Raw genomic sequence first — 19,762 nt, forward strand, 5'->3', positions numbered from 1 at the left:
AATAGAAAATAACTGCATCAGGGAACTAGGGACTCAGAGGATTTTGTGCATTAATATTCACATGCTGTTCGATTATATGCAGGTTTTTTCAGTTTTGCTTGGAAGGATGGCTAAGCTTGTGCCTTTTCCTCCATGTTCACCTGTATACTAATTACTAAGGCTTTCAGTGTGCATTAAGCTTGATTTGTTTTAATTGCAGTTTCAATAAAATCCATGATTTATGTGAATGCCTTGGCCGATGACTTCAAAAGAAGAAATATCTGCAGTCTTGTCAGTCATTGGACCAACATATCATGTAACGCAGTATGGATCTGACTCACAGTCCATTGAAATAAATGAAAAAGGACTTTCAAAAAAAAAAAACACAAAAAAAGGACTTTAGATGAGGCTCTTTTAATTTTGCCATTAATTCTGCAGGCTTGCAAACTGAGAGACCACATCTACCCCGTCCTCAGCACTGGGGCACCCAGCCTGGAGGAACAAGGGGTGCAGATCCCACCAGGGCGCTTGGCCAGGGGGACCCTGGGACGGATCAAACCATGGGGACACGTGGAGGCCACTCAAGTGGCCCATCACCGTGTGCATCCAAAAAGCCTGGGCAAAGACAGAGAAAGAACCTGTAGCCACAAATGCCTTTCTATACTGCAGGAGTAGGAAGGGCAAGACAGTTCTTTGAAGGGCCCTGAGACATCAGTCACGCAGAATTTATGCCCAGCTGCTCCCCAGCCTGCTCTCCTGGTACCCACTGCAGAAACTCATCTGCCAGAGAACAAAGCAAGTGGCTATTCCTACAGCCCCTGTTATCTGAGTGCTGTGCTTCAGGCAGCTATGCCAGACAATCTAGCTTTTTTTTAAAAAACCTACTTATTATAAATTTGAAAGTAATTTCGCAAAAGTTACATATTCATCCAGGAGGTTTTTTCAGGAGCTACTATCTGTTGCAGACAGATTACGGAAAATATTTTCAATTATCATGTTCTGCATAAACATAGTTTGTCCAATATATTGTTGAATAGATTAAAATGCCACAAGCACTCGGTATCCAATATACTTTTCATTATAAATACTAATTACATCCAGGCTATGTGTTTTTTAACACCAGTGATGCCTATCGCCTAGTTACTCGGTGTGTACCTTTTAAAGTGTTATTACTAGCGTTACTGCCAGGTGTGTGTTTAAGATTTAAGCTCCAGGTAAAATATCTTCCCAAACTCACAGATTTAGTGACTTAGCACAAGCGTTATTCTTGACAATATTTGCAACTGTATCATTGAGCCACAAGAGAATTCCACTGTTTTCAGAAACAGGACCCACTGATATTATGAACAAGTGGTGTCCTCGTGCTTTGCAGAGGAATTAATTACATTCTCCAGTGAAACCAGTCACCTGGAAGTTACTACAGTCCAATCTTTGCATTAGAGATGATGGCTGAGATGGATGAACATCAATACTTCAACATTTATTTTCTTAGAAAAAAGTACCCTAGAAATAGTGCTATAGGAGTTTGACAATTGGCTCTTTCCCTCTTTCCAGCAAGGCATTTAGAATACTTCATTACTTAAATGGGAATGTATATGCATCTCAATAATGTAAACTAAATATATCCCTATAACATCAAATGGAATTCAGCGTGTTGGTGCTCTTGTCCATATCAGATGCAAGAACAGGTTTCAGCCCAATTGGAACAGGCAGAAACCAGAAACTATTTTTGCCCAGTGATAAGACGCAGCCCAGCAGAGCAGCCTGTGCACAGCTCAGAGTGACGGGGGTCCCTCCACACGGGGATCAGAAGGGCTGGGCTGCATGTGGGTCACGCTGCGTTTGAATCATCTTCGCCGGCGTTAAACAATATGGGTCTATAAAACTATAATAACGAAGGTGAATCAGAAGACTAAAATGATTAACCAAGAAGGAAAGTGTATTCTCAGGGTGCATAATGTGATTATATTTCTGTATCAAACAAAAGATCATCGCATTGGGAATATTCCCCCCCTCCACAAATGCAAATAAGCTAGCAGACATGTGGCCAGCACAATGACTAGCATTAACAAACAGCATAATAAAGTTTGAGATCATTAATTAAATATAGTCACACAGCACTGAAGCAAGTCATCCAATTATAAAAGAAAAATGATAAGAAAATTGTTTTTCTTTCATTTATTTTTTCTTCTCCATTTTCTAATTCAAAAATGGGGAAAACTCTACTATTTGTTAAAAAAACTCATTAATGATTCATTTAAAATCAAGTAACAGATTGTGCTAACTATGTATCTTGATTCTGATTTCTTCTCAGATACACAAAATGTACTGTGTCCTTTATGGTTATTTGCAGATGACAGTCACATAACTAGATCAAGGAGTTACTGCTGCCTTGAAAACTGTACAATATTAAAATCATTGTTGATGCTATCGTGATGCAAGCCAACAAAAGGCAGACCAGAGCACAGAATGACCTCCACAGAAAAGATCACATCGGTTTAAATGAATGCTTAAATATGAAAGTGAAGAGTTACAACTATAAATCCAAGTCACCTGCACAATCTGTTGGTACTCGATATAATGATAAGGGGAAAACAGGCAATATTTGTACATGGTGGGGAATGTCTGGGCTCCCCTGAACCCAGGAAACCACCAGGAGCACTGGATGGCAGGACAGAAAACCCCTATGGAATTGCAGCACGAACTGGGCCAACGTGTTTGGAAATTACCCTGTACTGAATACTGCTGGGGAAGGTGCAGAACAAAAGTTCACAGCATGTCAGCTAGACTGGAGCCACGTCTCTACAGAAAGCGGGTGCTGAGAGGCCAGGGCAGAGCAGAGAGGGCTCTCTGGGGCTGCCCGTGACCAGCAGCAGCAAAGCTCCTCCTGCACCTGTGAGATGGATGCAAAAAAGGCCGTGCCCTTTGTGGCTCAATGTCAAGATTAACGCCCATAACCTACATAAAAAATAAAAACAAAGTAATTGATAATTTAGGTGGAAACCTATTATATCAAGTGCAATAGGAAATACAATTATCTGGCAGGCAGATAACCAATCCATCAAACAGGAGGCCAGTTCCCCCACCCCCAGCAGCATCCTTATTAAGTCTTTCTAGGAAGATAAAGGAAGGCCACTGCCTGCTGCCATGAGGCAATGTCACCGAGAGACTCCTCTAACCATTGTGCCTCTTGACTGTTATCTGTGCAGAATATCTATCAGTTCCCATCTCCTTTTTAAAATGTCTGATGGCCTGCAGCATTGCCAGAACAATTTTCAAAGAATTATGCCAAACTGTACACGGCTCTCCAATATTGGATGAGTTAATTGCTATTAAATCAATTGGCTTTGCTTTTCTCACATGAGCCAAAGTTCATCATTCGCAAGAAGGCAATTGTCTCTTTAGGTTCTAAGGGGACATTTTCATCCTGGTGCTCCGTGCCAGAGGTGTAAACGTTTGTTTGGTGCGTGCAGCCACCTCAAATCTTCGCTGTTATCTGGGGCATCACAAACCTGACCAGGCACCCTGTGCACTGCTCTCCTGTATAACCTGAGCACTGTAATTGCACTGGCAGGGAAAACCTTTTCTGCAGCCTTCACATGACCCATTTTTAATAATTCTCTGCATAAAGAAGATTCCCCTCAAGCCCACAGGCAGCAACGCCACCTCTCCAATTCTACCCGTTGTATTGAATGAGTTAAGTCTTAGTAAGTCCACCAAAAACACACAAAAAATGAGCAACACGAAAAGAGTGCTGACATGGCGATCTCTTTATAGGTGTGACAGAGGCTCATGAAAAACAAGAGCTCTTTCTAGCTGTTGTGGTTTTTTTTCACAATCATCTGACTTGTCTCACTTTCCTGCCCCCTTGTTCATCTTTAACTGTCATATCCATTAGATGCAGGGTGCAGATATGAATTAATCGCATCTAATTTAATGTTTTCCCTTTGTTTTTGTTGTTTTTCCCTCCTATGAGACTGACTTTGCTAAAAAACCTAGAAGCCTGGTGATACGGAAGATGCTAGACTTTAAATTCAAACCCGGTATTAAGAGTGGTTTGTCAGTTTTGCTGGCAAATCCTCCAGGCAAGTTTACTGAGACTTAACTGACAACATCCAAGACAAAGTACAAGGGTACGATATTACAAACATTTGTATGGAAGATTAGGGTGCTAAAACTACATCAGAAAATCCTGTTAACAAGGCAAATCCAGCACAAAAATAAAAACAAAGGTTTCACTCGCGTCTGCTTCAGATTTTTCCAGGCTTGCCGCTCTCTATTATTATTGAGCCATCCAGAGATGGCAAAAACCAGTGAATTAGATTCCAAAGTAACTCAGAAGGCTGGAAACCTATATCCTAGGGTATAAATTGGGAGGTATTAAACAGACATTTGATGCATAAACATAAATAACATAATCTCTCTGTATTCTTCAGAGAGTTTACAACATTAATGTAAGCCTAAAATTACTCCTGTTGCAAATCCCTTAGTTTTATTAATTTTTATAAACTGCTTTAAATAAAAGTTACATTGAAATACACAAAATAATCCTCTCTGATCCTAGTTTTCATTTTATAACTCTATCAGTGTTTTCAAGCTCTGAGGCTCCACAGTGTTAGTTCTCATCTTAATAGCACTACGGTAGGAGTCTGTAAATATTGCAGTAACAATAACATGAGCTAATTTAATTTCTTAGGAAAATGTATGCATAAGTTCCCTGTGGTTTGTAATTACTGTAAAGCCAACAGTTTACATCAATGACTTGGTAATCAGCCAGTCAGAATGTAAATAATTAATGAAAGGAAGGTTTTCAACAAGCTTGCTCGTGGAAGACGCCTTGGACTATGGTAAAACAGCAGTTTTGTGAGAATACCGCTGAAGAACAGTGGAGTCTCTTATTAGTGCATATTTGTGTTTTGTTTCTCAAAAATTTGTTACAAAACAGTAAATGTTTTTTTTGTAAATACCATTCTATTAATCTAATACTAATTAATATGTTAATTCCACTTTGCTAAATGAGTGCCAACATCACGTAGGTGCTATGAATTATGGGAACATCAAAGAGTGCAAGGCAGATCCTGCACACCCTGGCACCTTCTCTTGTTCCACTGCACACAAACCAAAACATTTTTTCCTAACATTTCAGCATGGTCAGAATCAGCCTAGGAAACAACTTCATACTGAACTCCCATGACACGAAAGAACTATATACCATTAATCTTTTATGGCATGTCCTACACATGCTATCTATGCCTTAGCAGTAAAAAGGTGGGCTGTTTTTTATTAATTCACTGTAGTTGAGAAATGCTTTAACATGAAAATACAGTTGAAAAGTACTGATGTTTCAGTCTCATACAACAGGCATTGCATTATCAATCATTACCTGATTAAATGCTGCTCACTAATTTGAACATGCTGGTAAATTGTTGATATGATAGCAGTCAGTGATATTCCTGGTAGCACTACAGAATTTTTGGTCTTTGTGATTCCTAGAGTTTGCGAGTCATTTTCACATTCACTTTCTGACTATGTCCCAAAATCATCTAAAGGAATTAGGCAGACCTCAGTACGATCTCGTTATTGACATTTATGTTGATCGATGTTGGCTGTTACAGAATTGGAATCTACAGATCAATTCCCTTATTAGATTCGTTCTCAGTGCTGCCATGATCATTTTATCACAGAAGCTGCTGCCATCAAATGCTGCTTTATCACTTTATAATGGGATAAGCTGAAGCTTTCCTCTACCATATAGTTGGAAAAGAAAACTGTCTGAGTTCTAAATATTTCCTTCACGGGTTTTCAAACATATCCTTATTAACTGCATATGACTATTTTAAAAGCTATTTTAAACTCAGTGTACCTAACCAATAATTTTTGCCCACAAGAAAATTCCAGTTCTCCGTATGGTAGGAAAAAAAAGGCTAACACTGGAGACTGCCCTATTAATCACCTTCTTCCTGCTGAGCCTGCCAGTCAGTTGACAGAAAAAAACCAAGGCTAAGAATGAAGCCATAAGAAAAAAAACAAAATTAGTATGATATGAACAGACAAACACACATGCAAACACTCAAAAGGCGCACAGAACAAATACATACACAAGGTTTGTCACAAGTGTTTTATCTGGTTTTGAAACTATGCAGGGCCATGGTATTTTTGTAAGAGTGGTGTTACAGCTCCTGTTGAGAGAGGAGTTCATCGCATTAATTTAAATCTCCGATAAAATAAATTAGCTTTTTTATTGCCAGCTTGAACTATGAGGCTATGATTGTTATGTATTGCTACAATATAAGTCTTAATGGCATTTTAGCCCTGTGGTGGTCAAACAGAAACCATTTCAAACCTTCTAAAGGCTATTAAAACATGTGCAGATGTCTGGAAAATTAATACTATTATCTAACTCTAACCTTTCGCCTGTAGGAAGAAAAGGAGAGAGAGGGCTCAGGGAAGATGCTTTAGATCAATACATGACAACAGAGGAGGGTAAGCACTGTTTCACATGGAAGTCCATTGGCTGCGAACTGGTGATTCAACTGAGCAGATTCATCCTTATTTGGATTTCATTGAAATCATTCATTTACTCAGAAAAATAATTTAAAAGACATGAGCATCATTTTTACAGTCCTTCCTGACTGCTGTTTCCAAGGTCCAGCAAGCTAGACACTGGAAATGTCCATTCATTTAAATTACAAGAGCACGAATTTGTCAAGGTTAATGTCGAACAAGCCATATTTTCCTTGCCCTAGTATTATGCATTTAAAAGGTTTCTCCATCCCTCCACCCTCTTTTTGTGTGTGTGTGTGTATGTGTAATATTGTTGAAATGTCAGATGAACTGAAAAGAGTTTAAAAGTAGGAGGAGGATTTCAAGCAACACTTTTATCATTTAAAGCTTTTACACACATATTTTCTTTCCAACTCTAATGCCTTTTCTTTTTTTTTTTTTTTTGGCTCTGACAGAATAATTTCAAATAAGAAGAGAATTTTAAAGAAGGTTTTATTGAATACCTGGATAGAAGATACTTTATTCTACCCTTTTTCCTCAAAGCACTTACTTGAGGTATGATTTAGAAAGAATAAGTGGGCAGATTCCCAGCTGCTAAGCATTATTGGCTCCACTCCTTGTATGGAAATTAAAATAATTTTCTGCCAGATCAGGAATTGTACTATAGACTTCCCAAACTTCTGCTGCTTTTCAGAAATAAAGCTTCCAGAGGGTCACAGTGCCCATGGTGTTGTAGCATTTCATTCTTGAAAGTCCCAAATCTGACCACAAGGTCTCCAAATGGCAGTGCAAGTTCTGCAACATTTGTTCTGATACACAAAAATCACTGGGCTTGTGTGCAAGACAGAGTACAATTCTGTAACCTGATGGTTTGCATAAACATTTCAAATCCTGGCTTTAGAGCCCTGTAATTCTACTGACCTACTCCAGAGTGGGGAGAAACCGCAAAAGGTTCTCACAACAAGCCTGGCCTTGCAAGCCAAGAAATCTTAGTATGGCTGAAAGACAGGTGAGGTGGGAGAGCCGGTGCTGGTACCAAAAAGGAGCACGCACCATACTGGATACAAACCTGCACCACCCATGTCCCTCTGCACTTTGCTGCTGGTGCTGCAGCCGACAGGAATACCAAGAAATGCCAGTCGCTGCCCCTAGGGCTAAGCTGTGCTCTTGCAAGGGAAGGCAGTGGCATCCGGTGACACTGAGGAGTCTCCTGTCCCACCCCGCAGTCAGTACCAGGGCAGCCTGTCCCCTGCTCGCCCAGCTGGGAGCTTTGCCTCCAGCCTCCATAGACGATGGCTGCAGCTGTTTGTGCTCAGAAGAAGTGGTACCAACACTTGATTAGGAATCCGTGCTCCTGTGAATTGATCGTTTTTTCACGGCAGATAAAAGCAGGGCTTAGGAGGTATTGTAGAGGAATTTCAAAAGGGGTCAGCTCCCAGTTCGGCACCAAATAAATAGCTGGATTTTTAAAAGAGCTCAGCATAATGCCTGAACACCTGGAAGTCTGGTCCTGTGTGCATGAAGGAATCCAAGACCTAAATTAAAGGTTAATTCCAATTGTTATTCCCCCATGAACTGGTGAATACCGGTAACAGAGCTCAGAGTATCCATATTTCTAATTATTGCCAAGATCTCCTAAGGACCATTTAGTGGAATAAATACTAAAGTACAGTGTTGACCTCTGATTCATGTGCACACTGGCAGTATCTATAACCCACAACATTTGTGCCTAGACCTGTGCCTGTTTCTTGTTGTACAGGAAAGTATACAAGGCTTGTTTAGAGAAAAAAACAGAGTTAAGAGTAAGTAATAGGAAACTCAGAGAAAAACAGATGGAGTATTTGTGCTTTTAAAATATGACTGAATATAAAAAATTAGAATCAAAACAGTGCAAAATGAAGTAGTTGATCTCTGAAACTGTATACCAGAAAGATGAACTGAAGAGTGGGTGTATATTTGACATTTTTAAAGCACTGATATTCATTCAAGATGCCATTACTTTGGCAGTCTGGTTTCCATACTTTTAATGCAGTAAGATGGAGCTTAATTCATAATGTTGAAGATGCCCTTGTAATGCACATAGGACACAGACAAATCACGGCTCATCACTGCTCCTCCCTGCACCCAGACATCGGTGAGTGACTAATGAAACACGGCTGCTCACATCCAGAGGAAGAAATGAGCACAAAAGCAACCTAAAAATGCTAAAAATACAGAAAGACTCAAGTCTGTCAATATCACATTGTTAAAGATTTAATGACAAAGGTAACTTTTCCTTTTAGCTTGTCCTTATCACAAGATGGTAATTTAAGAGTTAAGGCACTAATGGACTCTTCAGTTTCACTGAGCATCAACGTGCTGATTTTATCTCGCAATACAGTATTTCACATTCTCAGCGAAGTCAACAGAGATTTAGTCAATAGTGTCACGGCCTTTGGATGAGGATTTGAATCTTACCAGTATCCAAACCATCATTAAAGAAGATAGGTCATTTGGGAAACAAAGGAGATCATTAGTAAAATTCAATACTAAAAGGTGGGGTTGGTTCAGTAGGTGTTTTATGATTCATTATGAACAACATTTTATTCTAATTACTGCTCCTTTCTTCTATGTGCAGCATCCATAACAGTATACAAAAGTATATCACAGGGAAATTATTTTTTTCATAACAGATGGCGACAAAAAATACTTATTGAGTAATCTTAGGTGCTAAAAACCACTTAGCATAATGTTGGTTTGATTCATTTGATGGAATGTATAATTTAAAATTACTAGCAAATTACACTGACCTGATGTAATTTGAACAGTTTAAATGTTCCCGGGTACTTATTGGCATACCTATTTTTGAGTAATAAAGCCATAATTCCACGTTGCTTCATGTGTGCAAAGTGCCACCGCACTTAAATAATAGTAATAAAAACACAATTATAAAGCAAAATATAAATGAAGTTTTATATGTATTGAGTGTAAAAACAGATGAAATTAATCCTTTATCTATTGTTATTTGTTTCATACATGCACACTTTGGCATAGTTACCCCTCATTTAAGCTTCAGTCTTAAGAAAACAAAAACGAGCTACATACTTAGCTCCATTAGTGCAATAACAAGAAAATGACACATCTGTAATAATAATGGTTTTATTTCTATACTGCTTAGAATTTCAATAGTTTCCCACTTTACCAGAAGAAGCAGCCCTCTAAATCTTTGAATCATTTAATTTTATGCATTCTGTTGGTACTTCATTTGGGAGATACGGAGTGTGAAATATGCACCATGATGAGAAAACAATTATCTAGCACACCTGTATTCTCCGCATATCGTATTTAAACAGGGCTTGCAGTGGCTACTATTTTATTCCACTGTGAAATCCAAAATGAGAAGGCTTTAAAAGTTGACCTGCTGACATCAATTTACACTTCCATACGTAACACGTGTCTTGTACTTACCACACCACATACTGTGATAACATCAGACAAATCCATGCTAATTTTTGTTTTCAGAATGTTTCTTTTCAGAAAGGAAACATAAATGAAGGGCTCTCGACTTAAATACACCAAATATATATAAAAAAATTGTAAGCTTCAAACCCAGAAATGTATCAGACAAAAAAATGGATCTCTTGGTCACACAAAACATAAACACAAGTAGCTCATAGAGTTTTTATAAAGTTCACGATCTAGAATAAAGCTGCCTCTAACCAGCCTCTTTATTTACACTTGAAAAATAATGCAGGGATTTACCTGTTGTCCTGGTTTTGTTAAAAACAAGTTTCTCTTTCAGTGAATTTTGCCTGTCAGCTAAAGCCTTCATATTAACTGCATTTTCCTGGAGAACCAGACACATGTTTTGGTAAACCTAGCAATGGAATGCAAACTTATTGATAAGCATGGATAGACATCTCGCGAGAGGGGCGACGAGAAACAAGTGACTAAGAAACTGACCAACTGTGTATAACATTCCATTCACGTGAATACTTCATATAAAAGTGGGAGATCACGAGGATCTCGTCTCTTTTGCCTTTTGCCCTTTTTCCCTTCTGCTTATGGCCAACCTTAGGAGAGGATCTGGCTGGTCGTCCCTGCGAACTGAGGCCTAGTGAGAGACTGAATCCAGCTCCGCTTGGCTGCAGAGTCTAATCCAGGACTTTGGTGGCCGGCTCTGCAGTTGCTGAGACTTTCAAGATTGGTTTTGTATATTTTGTATTATTTTCTCTATTCTTATTAGTAGCATTAGTAAAACATCTTTAATTTTTCCAACTCTCTTCTCTCTGTTCTTCTTTTCCTCCCGATCACCTGTCCTTAGTGGGAAGGGGGGAGAGGGAGGGGCAAAAGGGGGAAGTGGGGGGGGGAGAGGGGGTTAACAATACATCTGCCAGGGTTTTATTGTCACCTCGCAATCTTAACCCTCGACACCTGTGAAGTTGCTAATACAGCTTTCTAATACGTTCAGCAAACAGAGCAGGCTGAAAGCATCCAAGAAGTTAAGCATTGTTATAGGTTAAATATAATGGGATGGAATAAAAAAGCTTGTCTTTTTAACCCTTACTAGAAGTTCAAAGCGCAGGGCAAGTTTGGAAAGGATTATAGCAGTACTATTCCATACCGTGGAAGTCCTTCCTTTTTTCTGAAATTCATTCCCACACTGAATGTACACAATAATAGGAAAAACCACAAAAACATTCTTGTACTTAATGAGCCTGCCACATACTTGCTTAGGGTTCCAAATGCCGTATTGGATTCCTGCCATCATGTGCATCATCACTGATAATAAAAATCTATGCATAAAATAAAGAGAAATCTATGGTTCACCTAGTGTCAGTTGCATATTTTTCTTTGTCTAAAACATAGGCAATAAAATCTTACCTTGGTTGTTATGGTCTGTCACATCAGTGCAGCCCCACAGTTGTCTTGACATGTGCTTACTCTGAAAAGCTGTCTTTGCTCTTCAGAACAATGCCTTTATATTTCTTCAAAACTTAGAAAATATTGCTCTCCTCAGTCAAAATCATTCATAAATACTTCACCAAAGATCATGTGTGGCTTTCCTAAAGAATATTTGCTCATTTGATTTACTGTTTTTGGTATCTCTGTAGGAATTTATTATCATTAGGATGATGGAAAAGCTCATTTTTAGTTTTAATATCTGAAAATTATGCATTTAAAATTGTATCAGAAAATGTCTTGTTTGTGTAGATATGGAAAGCCTTTCAGAGCTTTTCTTTGGAACCTCTCAAGTACTTGGACATGCGAAATTCTAGCAGCCGAGGTTAATTTTCTCTTAACAGCATTATCATTCTCATCAGAACTACATGTCTAGTGAACTTTGGTTAATATTTTCTTTTTGTTTGAGAGCAAACTGGTAAGAATTTAGGTGCTGAAATAAGTGACAACAGTCTGACAAGGGGGAGAACCAAAACACAATCTGCAGATGGGGCACACCTATCAGGTCAGTTGATCTCCCTCCCACATAATAAAATACTGTTCTCCACTGAAGCCCTTAGCTGTGCTTTGATTGCATTAGTTTCAAACGTTGTGAGGGACAATGCCATACCTCTCTACTCATACATCATGCCACCATCTATAACAAAAATGTTTGTGATGTTCCTTTATGAGCCTGAATTAGATTTAGATACAGCAAATCATTTTGGCAAATCACAGAATGGTTGGGGTTGGAAGGGACCTCTGGAGACCATCCAGTCCAACCCAGCTGCTAGAGCAGGTTCACCAGAGCAGATCACACAGGAATGTGTCCAGGTGGGTCTTCAATGTCTCCAGAGGAGACTCCACAACCTCTCTGGGCAGCCTGTTCCAGTGCTTAAAATGTTTTAAGAATGAAAGTTTTATAGTTTCCACAGTCAGAAAAGATCATGACAAGATTCCCCCATGTTACAGTCTGGTGATCTTGAGGGGCAAGAAGAGCCACCTGAGCCATTTCACTGAAGGGACCTCACAAAGCTTCTTAGAGGTCTACACACCATGGATGTGATTTCCATAGTTAAAAGCATGAGTCCCTGTACCTAGAGATGGCCTGGAAAGACACAGCCAGCGATTCTCAGTGTGCTCCCAAAAATCTGCTTCTCTCAGAACCTCCTTCTAGAGCAGGCTGGATATCAGATATCAGCCTAATTCTTTTAAGTATTATGCTTCTGCTGTTCATGCAAAACTAGAAGTCATATGGCTTAACTTAGGGACACTAGATGGAGTTTCTACGGAAGGGGCTATTTCCTTCTCTCATCACGGACTTTGGTCACCCATTCATCAACCAGCAGGCTCTCTTGAACACTTTATTTCTCTAATGTTTCTTCAGCATGTATTTGGAGCTGCAAACACAGCAAGAAAGAAATATGGTTGATAACGTATTATTACATGCTGATGATTTAAACTGAGACGAAACAGAAATTCGAAGCTTTGTATTTTAGTTTTCTCAGCTGTTATTGGTGAGTGAGAGCATGACAAAAATAGAAAGTAGGTACCAGTTTACTGAGACAACGCAAGACTGGAAATAATGACACCAGCATCTTCACATGAAGAAATGTTCCTTTCACTTGTTCTTGAAAGTCTCAAATATTTTCGAGTATTCCTTACTAGATCATTATCTTGACTCCTGATACACAGCAGTGTTCTTATCATTTCTGACTGCTACAAGACTGGATGTTCTTTCTTGGGACAGGGTCTTCATGACAGTCATTGTGCACCTTTGGTAGCCTTGATCTGGAGAAAGCATTCCATCAGGGTTACGGCCTGAAATCTTTTGAGAATGGCTAATCATGTGAAAAACACCACTAGGTGCTCTACTGGTAACATAATTCTTGGATAAAGTTTAATGTACCAGTTTAAAATTAATATATCTCAAACATGCTTTAAATGTATACAATTACCTTTTTGTCTGTTGATACAGCCCTTGAGATTGTTGTAACTCTCAAGCAGTTTTCCACAACTGCTGAAACAATTAGCAGATTCAAAATTAATTTCTCCTTCAAGTCACCAGTCCTGATACCCAAGTCAAAAAATATCACTACAGATACTGTGACATCTGATCTATATTTATATGTTTACTGCGAAGTAAAGGACAGCATGTGTTCTGAAGCTGGAACTTTTCAGAAGATTTGCAGATAAGACTACCCTGACAATCTGATGGATACAAAGGAACAAATGTGAAGCAAGAAAATAAGCAGGTCAACTGCAGGAGTTTCAAAACTTCAAATACAATTTGCTGATCTTGGTCTCAAGTCTGTCTGCTCCACGAAGAGCCCAGAGGCACAAGGCAGCACTAGTAGCTGGCTTCTGTCAGACGGAAATTATCATGCTGCTGCTCAGCATATAACCACCAGTTATTTAAATATACCTTGGACTGCTGACAAACTGTTTTCTAACAGTGTGTGATGATCTTTAGCTTTAATTTCAAACCCTCAGATACTTACTTTCTGAAATACTTAAATATTTCATACATTTGATCGCTGTAAAGCAATGCAAATTTACTTTTAACCTTCTGTATTCAGATATCATCATGTCTAACGATGTCTGAACCAGGGGTCAGACTCTAAGGCCAGATATTCCATCTCCTTTTGTCAGGTGTTAGGGCAATTAATTGTCCTCTTTTTCTTCCCATATATAATAATGTAATTGGTGCAATTTACCCCTTCCTGCTCAGATGTACAACTGTTTCCAGCTAAGTATGTACAGCTACACTCTCTCTCATATGTCAGGGCATAGTTGTCAGGTTATTAAAACAGCTAATATCAATGCAATTATAACAAAGCAGTTATTTAAATTGACCTTCTGAGTATTCAGTGGACTGTGCTGTGGCATTCTAGACAAAATTTTAGACATAAAATTAAACAATGTGGATGCTCCATGAGTAATAAATGGAACTAATTTAGGCAGAGAAACACAAGGAGAAAATTAATGCTTCAAGAGTCCTCCCTGCTTTGTTCTAGAACTGACAAAGTAGAATTTTTATGATGGAAATAAAATGGCAATGAAAATATAGTTTAGGATCAGCGTTACTGTAAATCTTATGATTAGGAATATTATTTTATACTTTACCAACTATGAGAATTTTATTACTTATTTAATCAAATAAATCAATTCAATAAATGTTGCTACTTGCCACTTTTTAAAACATTTCACTGAAGGCTCCCTGCATGCTTTATAGAAGAACTGTGACAGTTTTCATCCATGGGAAGAATTCAACTAACAAACATGTTGAATTTATGTGAACAGAGAAACATTATAAAAACAAATTACTGCAACATCTATCAGAAGGCAAACCCCGACTCCTGTTATCCTCCGTAACTTTATACAAGTGATCATTGTTGTAAAAGAAGCATATGTAATATCAGAATTGGGTTCAATGTCATTAGTTATTTTTTTTTTAGGCAGGACTGGAAAAATAAGTCTAGCTATAATAGAAGGAAAAGGTCTTTGAAAACATCTGTGTCTCAAGACTGAGCAGCCTATACCTGATAAAGCTAAAACAAGTATGTGAGACAACCTAGCTAAGAAGTGGAAAAGCTGTAATTTGGTGATTTTAGTAAAGTTTCTTTGAAGAAAACACTGCATCATTTTAAAAAATAAGGCAAAGACAGAAATACAGTGATACTGACATTCACATTTAAAAATATTTCATAGATGCTATACATAGCCATAGGCAAAGCAGAAGTGTTAAGTTTCATCTAAGGCTTCTTACTCCTACTCTTGTATCATCTCTTTAGATCTATCTTATCCCTTCAGCAACATTCTGTATATCACAGAATCACAGAATGGTTGAGGTTGGAAGGGACCTCTGGAGATCATCCAGTCCAACCCACCTGCTAAAGCAGGTTCACCAGAGCAGATCACACAGGAATGTGTCCAGGTGGGTTTGAATGTCTCCAGAGAAGGAGACTCCACAGCCTCCCTGGGCAGCCTGTTCCAGGCTCTGGCACCTCAAAGTAAAGAAGTTTCTCCTCATATCCAGATGGAACCTTCTGTGCTTCAGTCTGTGCCCATTGCACCTCATCCTATTGTTCAGCACCACTGAAAGGAGGCTGGTCCCATCCTCTTGACACCCACCCTTGAGATATTTATAAACATTGATGAGATCCCCTCTCAGCTTCTCTTCTCCAGACCCAGCTCCCTCAGACTCTCATTAGAAAGATGCTCCAGACCCCTCATCATCTTCATATTCCACCACTTGACTCCTTCCAGTAACTCCTTGTCCTTCTTGAACTGGGGAGCCCAGAACTGGACACAGAACTCCAGCTGCAGCCTCACCAGGGCAGAGTAGAGGGAGAGGAGACCCTCCCTCGACCTGCTGGTCACACTCTTATTAATGCACTCCAGAATACCATTGGCCTTCTTGGCCACAAGGGCACCTTGCTGGCTCATGGTCAACCTGTTGTTGACCAGAACTCCCAAGTCCTTCTCTGCAGAGCTGCTTTCCAGCAGGTCCAACCCTGACCTGTACTGGTGCCTGGGGTTATTCCTTACCAGGTGCTGGACCCTACACTTGTCCTTGTTGAACTTCATCAGGTTCTTCCCTGCCCAGTCCTCCAGCCTGTCCAGGTCTCACTGAATGGCAGCGCAGCCTTCTGGTGCATCAGCCCTTCCTCCCAGTTTGGGATCGTCAGCAAACTTGCTGAGGGTGCACTCAGCCTCTTCATCCAGGTCACTGGTGAACAGGTTGAACAAAACTGGAGCCGGTACTGACCCCTGGGGAACCCCACTGACCACAGGTGTGCAGCCAGACTCTGCACTGTTGGTCACGACCCTCTGAGCTCCGCCATCCAGCCAGTTCATGACTCATCTCACCACACGCTCATCTAGCGCACACCTCCTGAACATGCCTGTGGGGATGTTGTGAGAGACTGTGTCCAAAGCCCTGCTGAAGTTAACACAGACAACATCCACTGCTCTCCCCAAATCGCCTCCACAAATTCCCTTCTTAACTTACAAGCAGTTTCTCTCTACCAGATTTTAAATCTTACGTCTTTTATTTCCAACTATTTCTCCCATTGCCAGATGGAATACAAGGTGGCTCACTAACATGGAGTTCCTGGTTTTCTTTTCCCAAACCTCTCTTGCTATGGGAGGTGGAATTTCATCTCCTTTTAGCAACTACATTAACTGAGGAAAATGAAGGCTGTTTAGGCAGAAGCTACGCCTCTGTGCTAGTTTTTAATTAAAACTATTGCTCTTTCTCAGATGGTGCTGAGACAGAAACACTTTCCCAAGGCTTCCTCGATTTAACAAGAGAGATTGGATTAAAAAAAAATAATTTAAAAATACATCATCAGGCTGCTCTTTATGTATCTACCCTGATACGAGCTCTGTAAAGTACATCCTTCAGCTAAAAAGAATATCCCCAGAAAGACAGGATAGCTCTACAATACTAAAAGGTGACACACACACACACAAAAAGCTCGAGTTATCTCTTTTTTGCTCTTTACATTTTGCATCAGCATTACTTAATCTTTTCATGACATGAATGACACATCCTCTGTGTCACTCGCCCTACAAGCAGTAAGCACAACAGAATTTCTTGTAGCAAAGAACTTATATGTTAATATACATAATCGCATGCCTCAAGAAAACATGCATATTTCTTTTAAAATTCTATTAGGGCCCTCGATTTCATGAGTACTTACACTTCTTGTAAATGCATGCAAGTGTAATACTTCCAATAACAGTTTTACAGTGAAGGATTCCTGAAGCAGTCACAAAAACCTTACTACATGATGGATTTTTTGGTTTTTGTTTGTTTGGTTTTTTTTAATTGGTAACAATCAGTTTTTCTTTTGATCTGTATGAGAAGCATGAGGAAAAACAACCCAGTGCAAATGGTATGGTATACAGGCCATTATTCTGCAGTCAAATTCAGAATACTGTAGCAAATCTTTCATTAAAAAAATGGGAATGATCTGATTTCTAAGACGACAACATCTGAATCATGGGTTGTTTGCTTAAAATCAAATATACAAAAAATAGGTTAACAGTGATTTTTTTTTAAGAAATCTATGTTTCTGTTTAAATCTAAGATGTCAAGAATGATTATGGTTTACAAATAAGTTTACTCTTTAACAGAAGAGTCTTCTAATCACAGTATCACAGTATCACAGTATGTTTGGGATTGGAAGGGACCTCAAAAGATCATCTAGTCCAATCCCCCTGCTGGAGCAGGAACACCTAGGTGAGGTCGCACAGGAACATGTCCAGGCGGGTTTTGAATGTCTCCAGAGAAGGAGACTCCACAACCTCCCTGGGCAGCCTGTTCCAGTGCTCTGTCACCCTCACTGAGAAGAAGTTTCTTCTCAAATTTAAGTGGAACCTCTTGTGTTCCAGCTTGATCCCATTACCCCTTGTCCTATCATTGTTTGCCACTGAGAAGAGTCTGGCTCCATCCTCATGGCACTCACCCTTTATATATTTATAAACATTAATAAGGTCCCCCCTTAGTCTCCTCTTCTCCAAACTAAAGAGACCCAGCTCCCTCAGCCTTTCTTCATAAGGGAGGTGCTCCACTCCCTTAATCATCTTCGTTGCCCCACGCTGGACCCTCTCCAGCAGTTCCCTGTCCTTCTTGAACTGAGGGGCCCAGAACTGGACACAATATTCCAGATGTGGTCTCACCAGGGCAGAGTAGAGGGGAAGGAGGACCTCTCTTGATCTACTAACCACCCCCCTTCTAATACACCCCAGGATGCCATTGGCCTTCCTGGCCACAAGGGCACAGTGCTGGCTCATGGTCATCCTGTTGTCCACCAGGACCCCCAGGTCCCTTTCCCCTACACTGCTCTCTAATATGTAATCTCCCAACCTATACTGGAACCTGGGGTTGTTCCTGCCCAGATGCAGGACTCTACACTTGTCCTTGTTAAATTTCATCAGGTTATTCCCTGCCCAGCTCTCCAGCCTGTCCAGGTCCCGCTGGATGGCAGCACAGCCCTCCGGCGTGTCAGCCACTCCTCCTAGCTTGGTGTCATCAGCAAACTTGCTGATAGTACACTCAATTCCCTCGTCCAAGTCGTTAATGAATATATTGAATAATATTGGCCCCAGCACTGACCCTTGGGGCACTCCACTAGATACTGGCCTCCAACTAGACTCCGCACCATTGACTACCACTCTCTGGCTTCTCTCCCTAAGCCAGTTTGCAACCCACCTCACTACTCTATTGTCTAGACCACACCTCCTCAACTTAGCTGTGAGGATGCTGTGGGAGACTGTGTCAAAGGCTTTACTGAAGTCAAGGTAGACAACATCCACCGCTCTGCCACCATCCATCCACCTTGTTACATTCTCATAAAAGGCTATGAGGTTGGTCAAGCATGACCTACCCTTGGTAAAGCCATGCTGACTGCCCCTAATAACCCTCTTATCCTTGATATGCCTTGAGATGGCACCAAGGACAAGCTGTTCCATTACTTTCCCAGGGACAGAGGTGAGGCTGACCGGTCTATAATTACCCGGGTCCTCCTTCTTGCCCTTTTTGAAGACTGGAGTGACATTTGCTTTCCTCCAATCCTCGGGCACCTCTCCCGTTTCCCAAGACTTGGCAAAGATGATGGAGAGCGGTCCAGCAATGACTTCAGCCAGCTCCCTCAGCACCCGCGGATGCATCCCATCTGGACCCATGGATTTATGAATGTCCAGACTATTTAATTGCTCCCTAACCCAGTCCTCATTGACTAAAGCAAACTCCTCCATTGACCTGGCTTCATCCGGGGTCTCAGGGGTACAGGGCTCCCCAGGACAGCCTCCGGCAGAGTAGACAGAGACAAAGAAGGCATTCAGTAATTCTGCCTTCTCTGTATCTTCTGCCACCAGGGCACCCACCCCATTCATCAGTGGGCCTACATTGCCTCTGGTATTAGTTTTATCTGCTATGTATTTGAAAAAGTTCTTTTTGCTGTCCTTGACCCCTCTCGCCAGCTGTAATTCTAAGGAGGCCTTGGCTATCCTAGCTGCCTTCCTATATCCTCTAACAGCAGCCTTATATTCCTCCCAAGTGGCCAGCCCCTGCTTCCATGACCTGTAAACTCTCCTCTTCTGCTTGAGCATACCCAACAGCTCCCTATTCAACCACGCAGGCCTCCTGGCTCCCTTCCTTGACTTCCTACGTGTGGGGATGCTCTGATCCTGAGCGTGGAAGAAGCAATCACTGAATGCCACCCAGCTATCTTGGGCCCCTTTTCCTTCAAGCAGTCTTGCCCATGGGATTTCCCCCAGCAATTGCTTGAAAAGGCCAAAGTTAGCCCTGCTGAAGTCCAGGGTTGCAATTCTACTTGCTATTCTGTTC

General features: G+C 40.5%; 1 protein-coding gene across 1 annotated transcript in view; it reads right to left on the minus strand.

Annotated features, from left to right (window-relative positions):
* Positions 1 to 19,762, minus strand: part of NCKAP5 (NCK associated protein 5) — a gene marked incomplete at its 5' end in the record, with an annotated part of 361,561 nt that overhangs the window by 64,886 nt on the left and 276,913 nt on the right. The gene's annotated exons all lie outside the window — the stretch shown is intronic.

This window comes from Streptopelia decaocto (assembly GCF_964273445.1).
Source record: "Streptopelia decaocto genome assembly, chromosome: 6".
NCBI classification, from domain to species: domain Eukaryota; kingdom Metazoa; phylum Chordata; class Aves; order Columbiformes; family Columbidae; genus Streptopelia; species Streptopelia decaocto.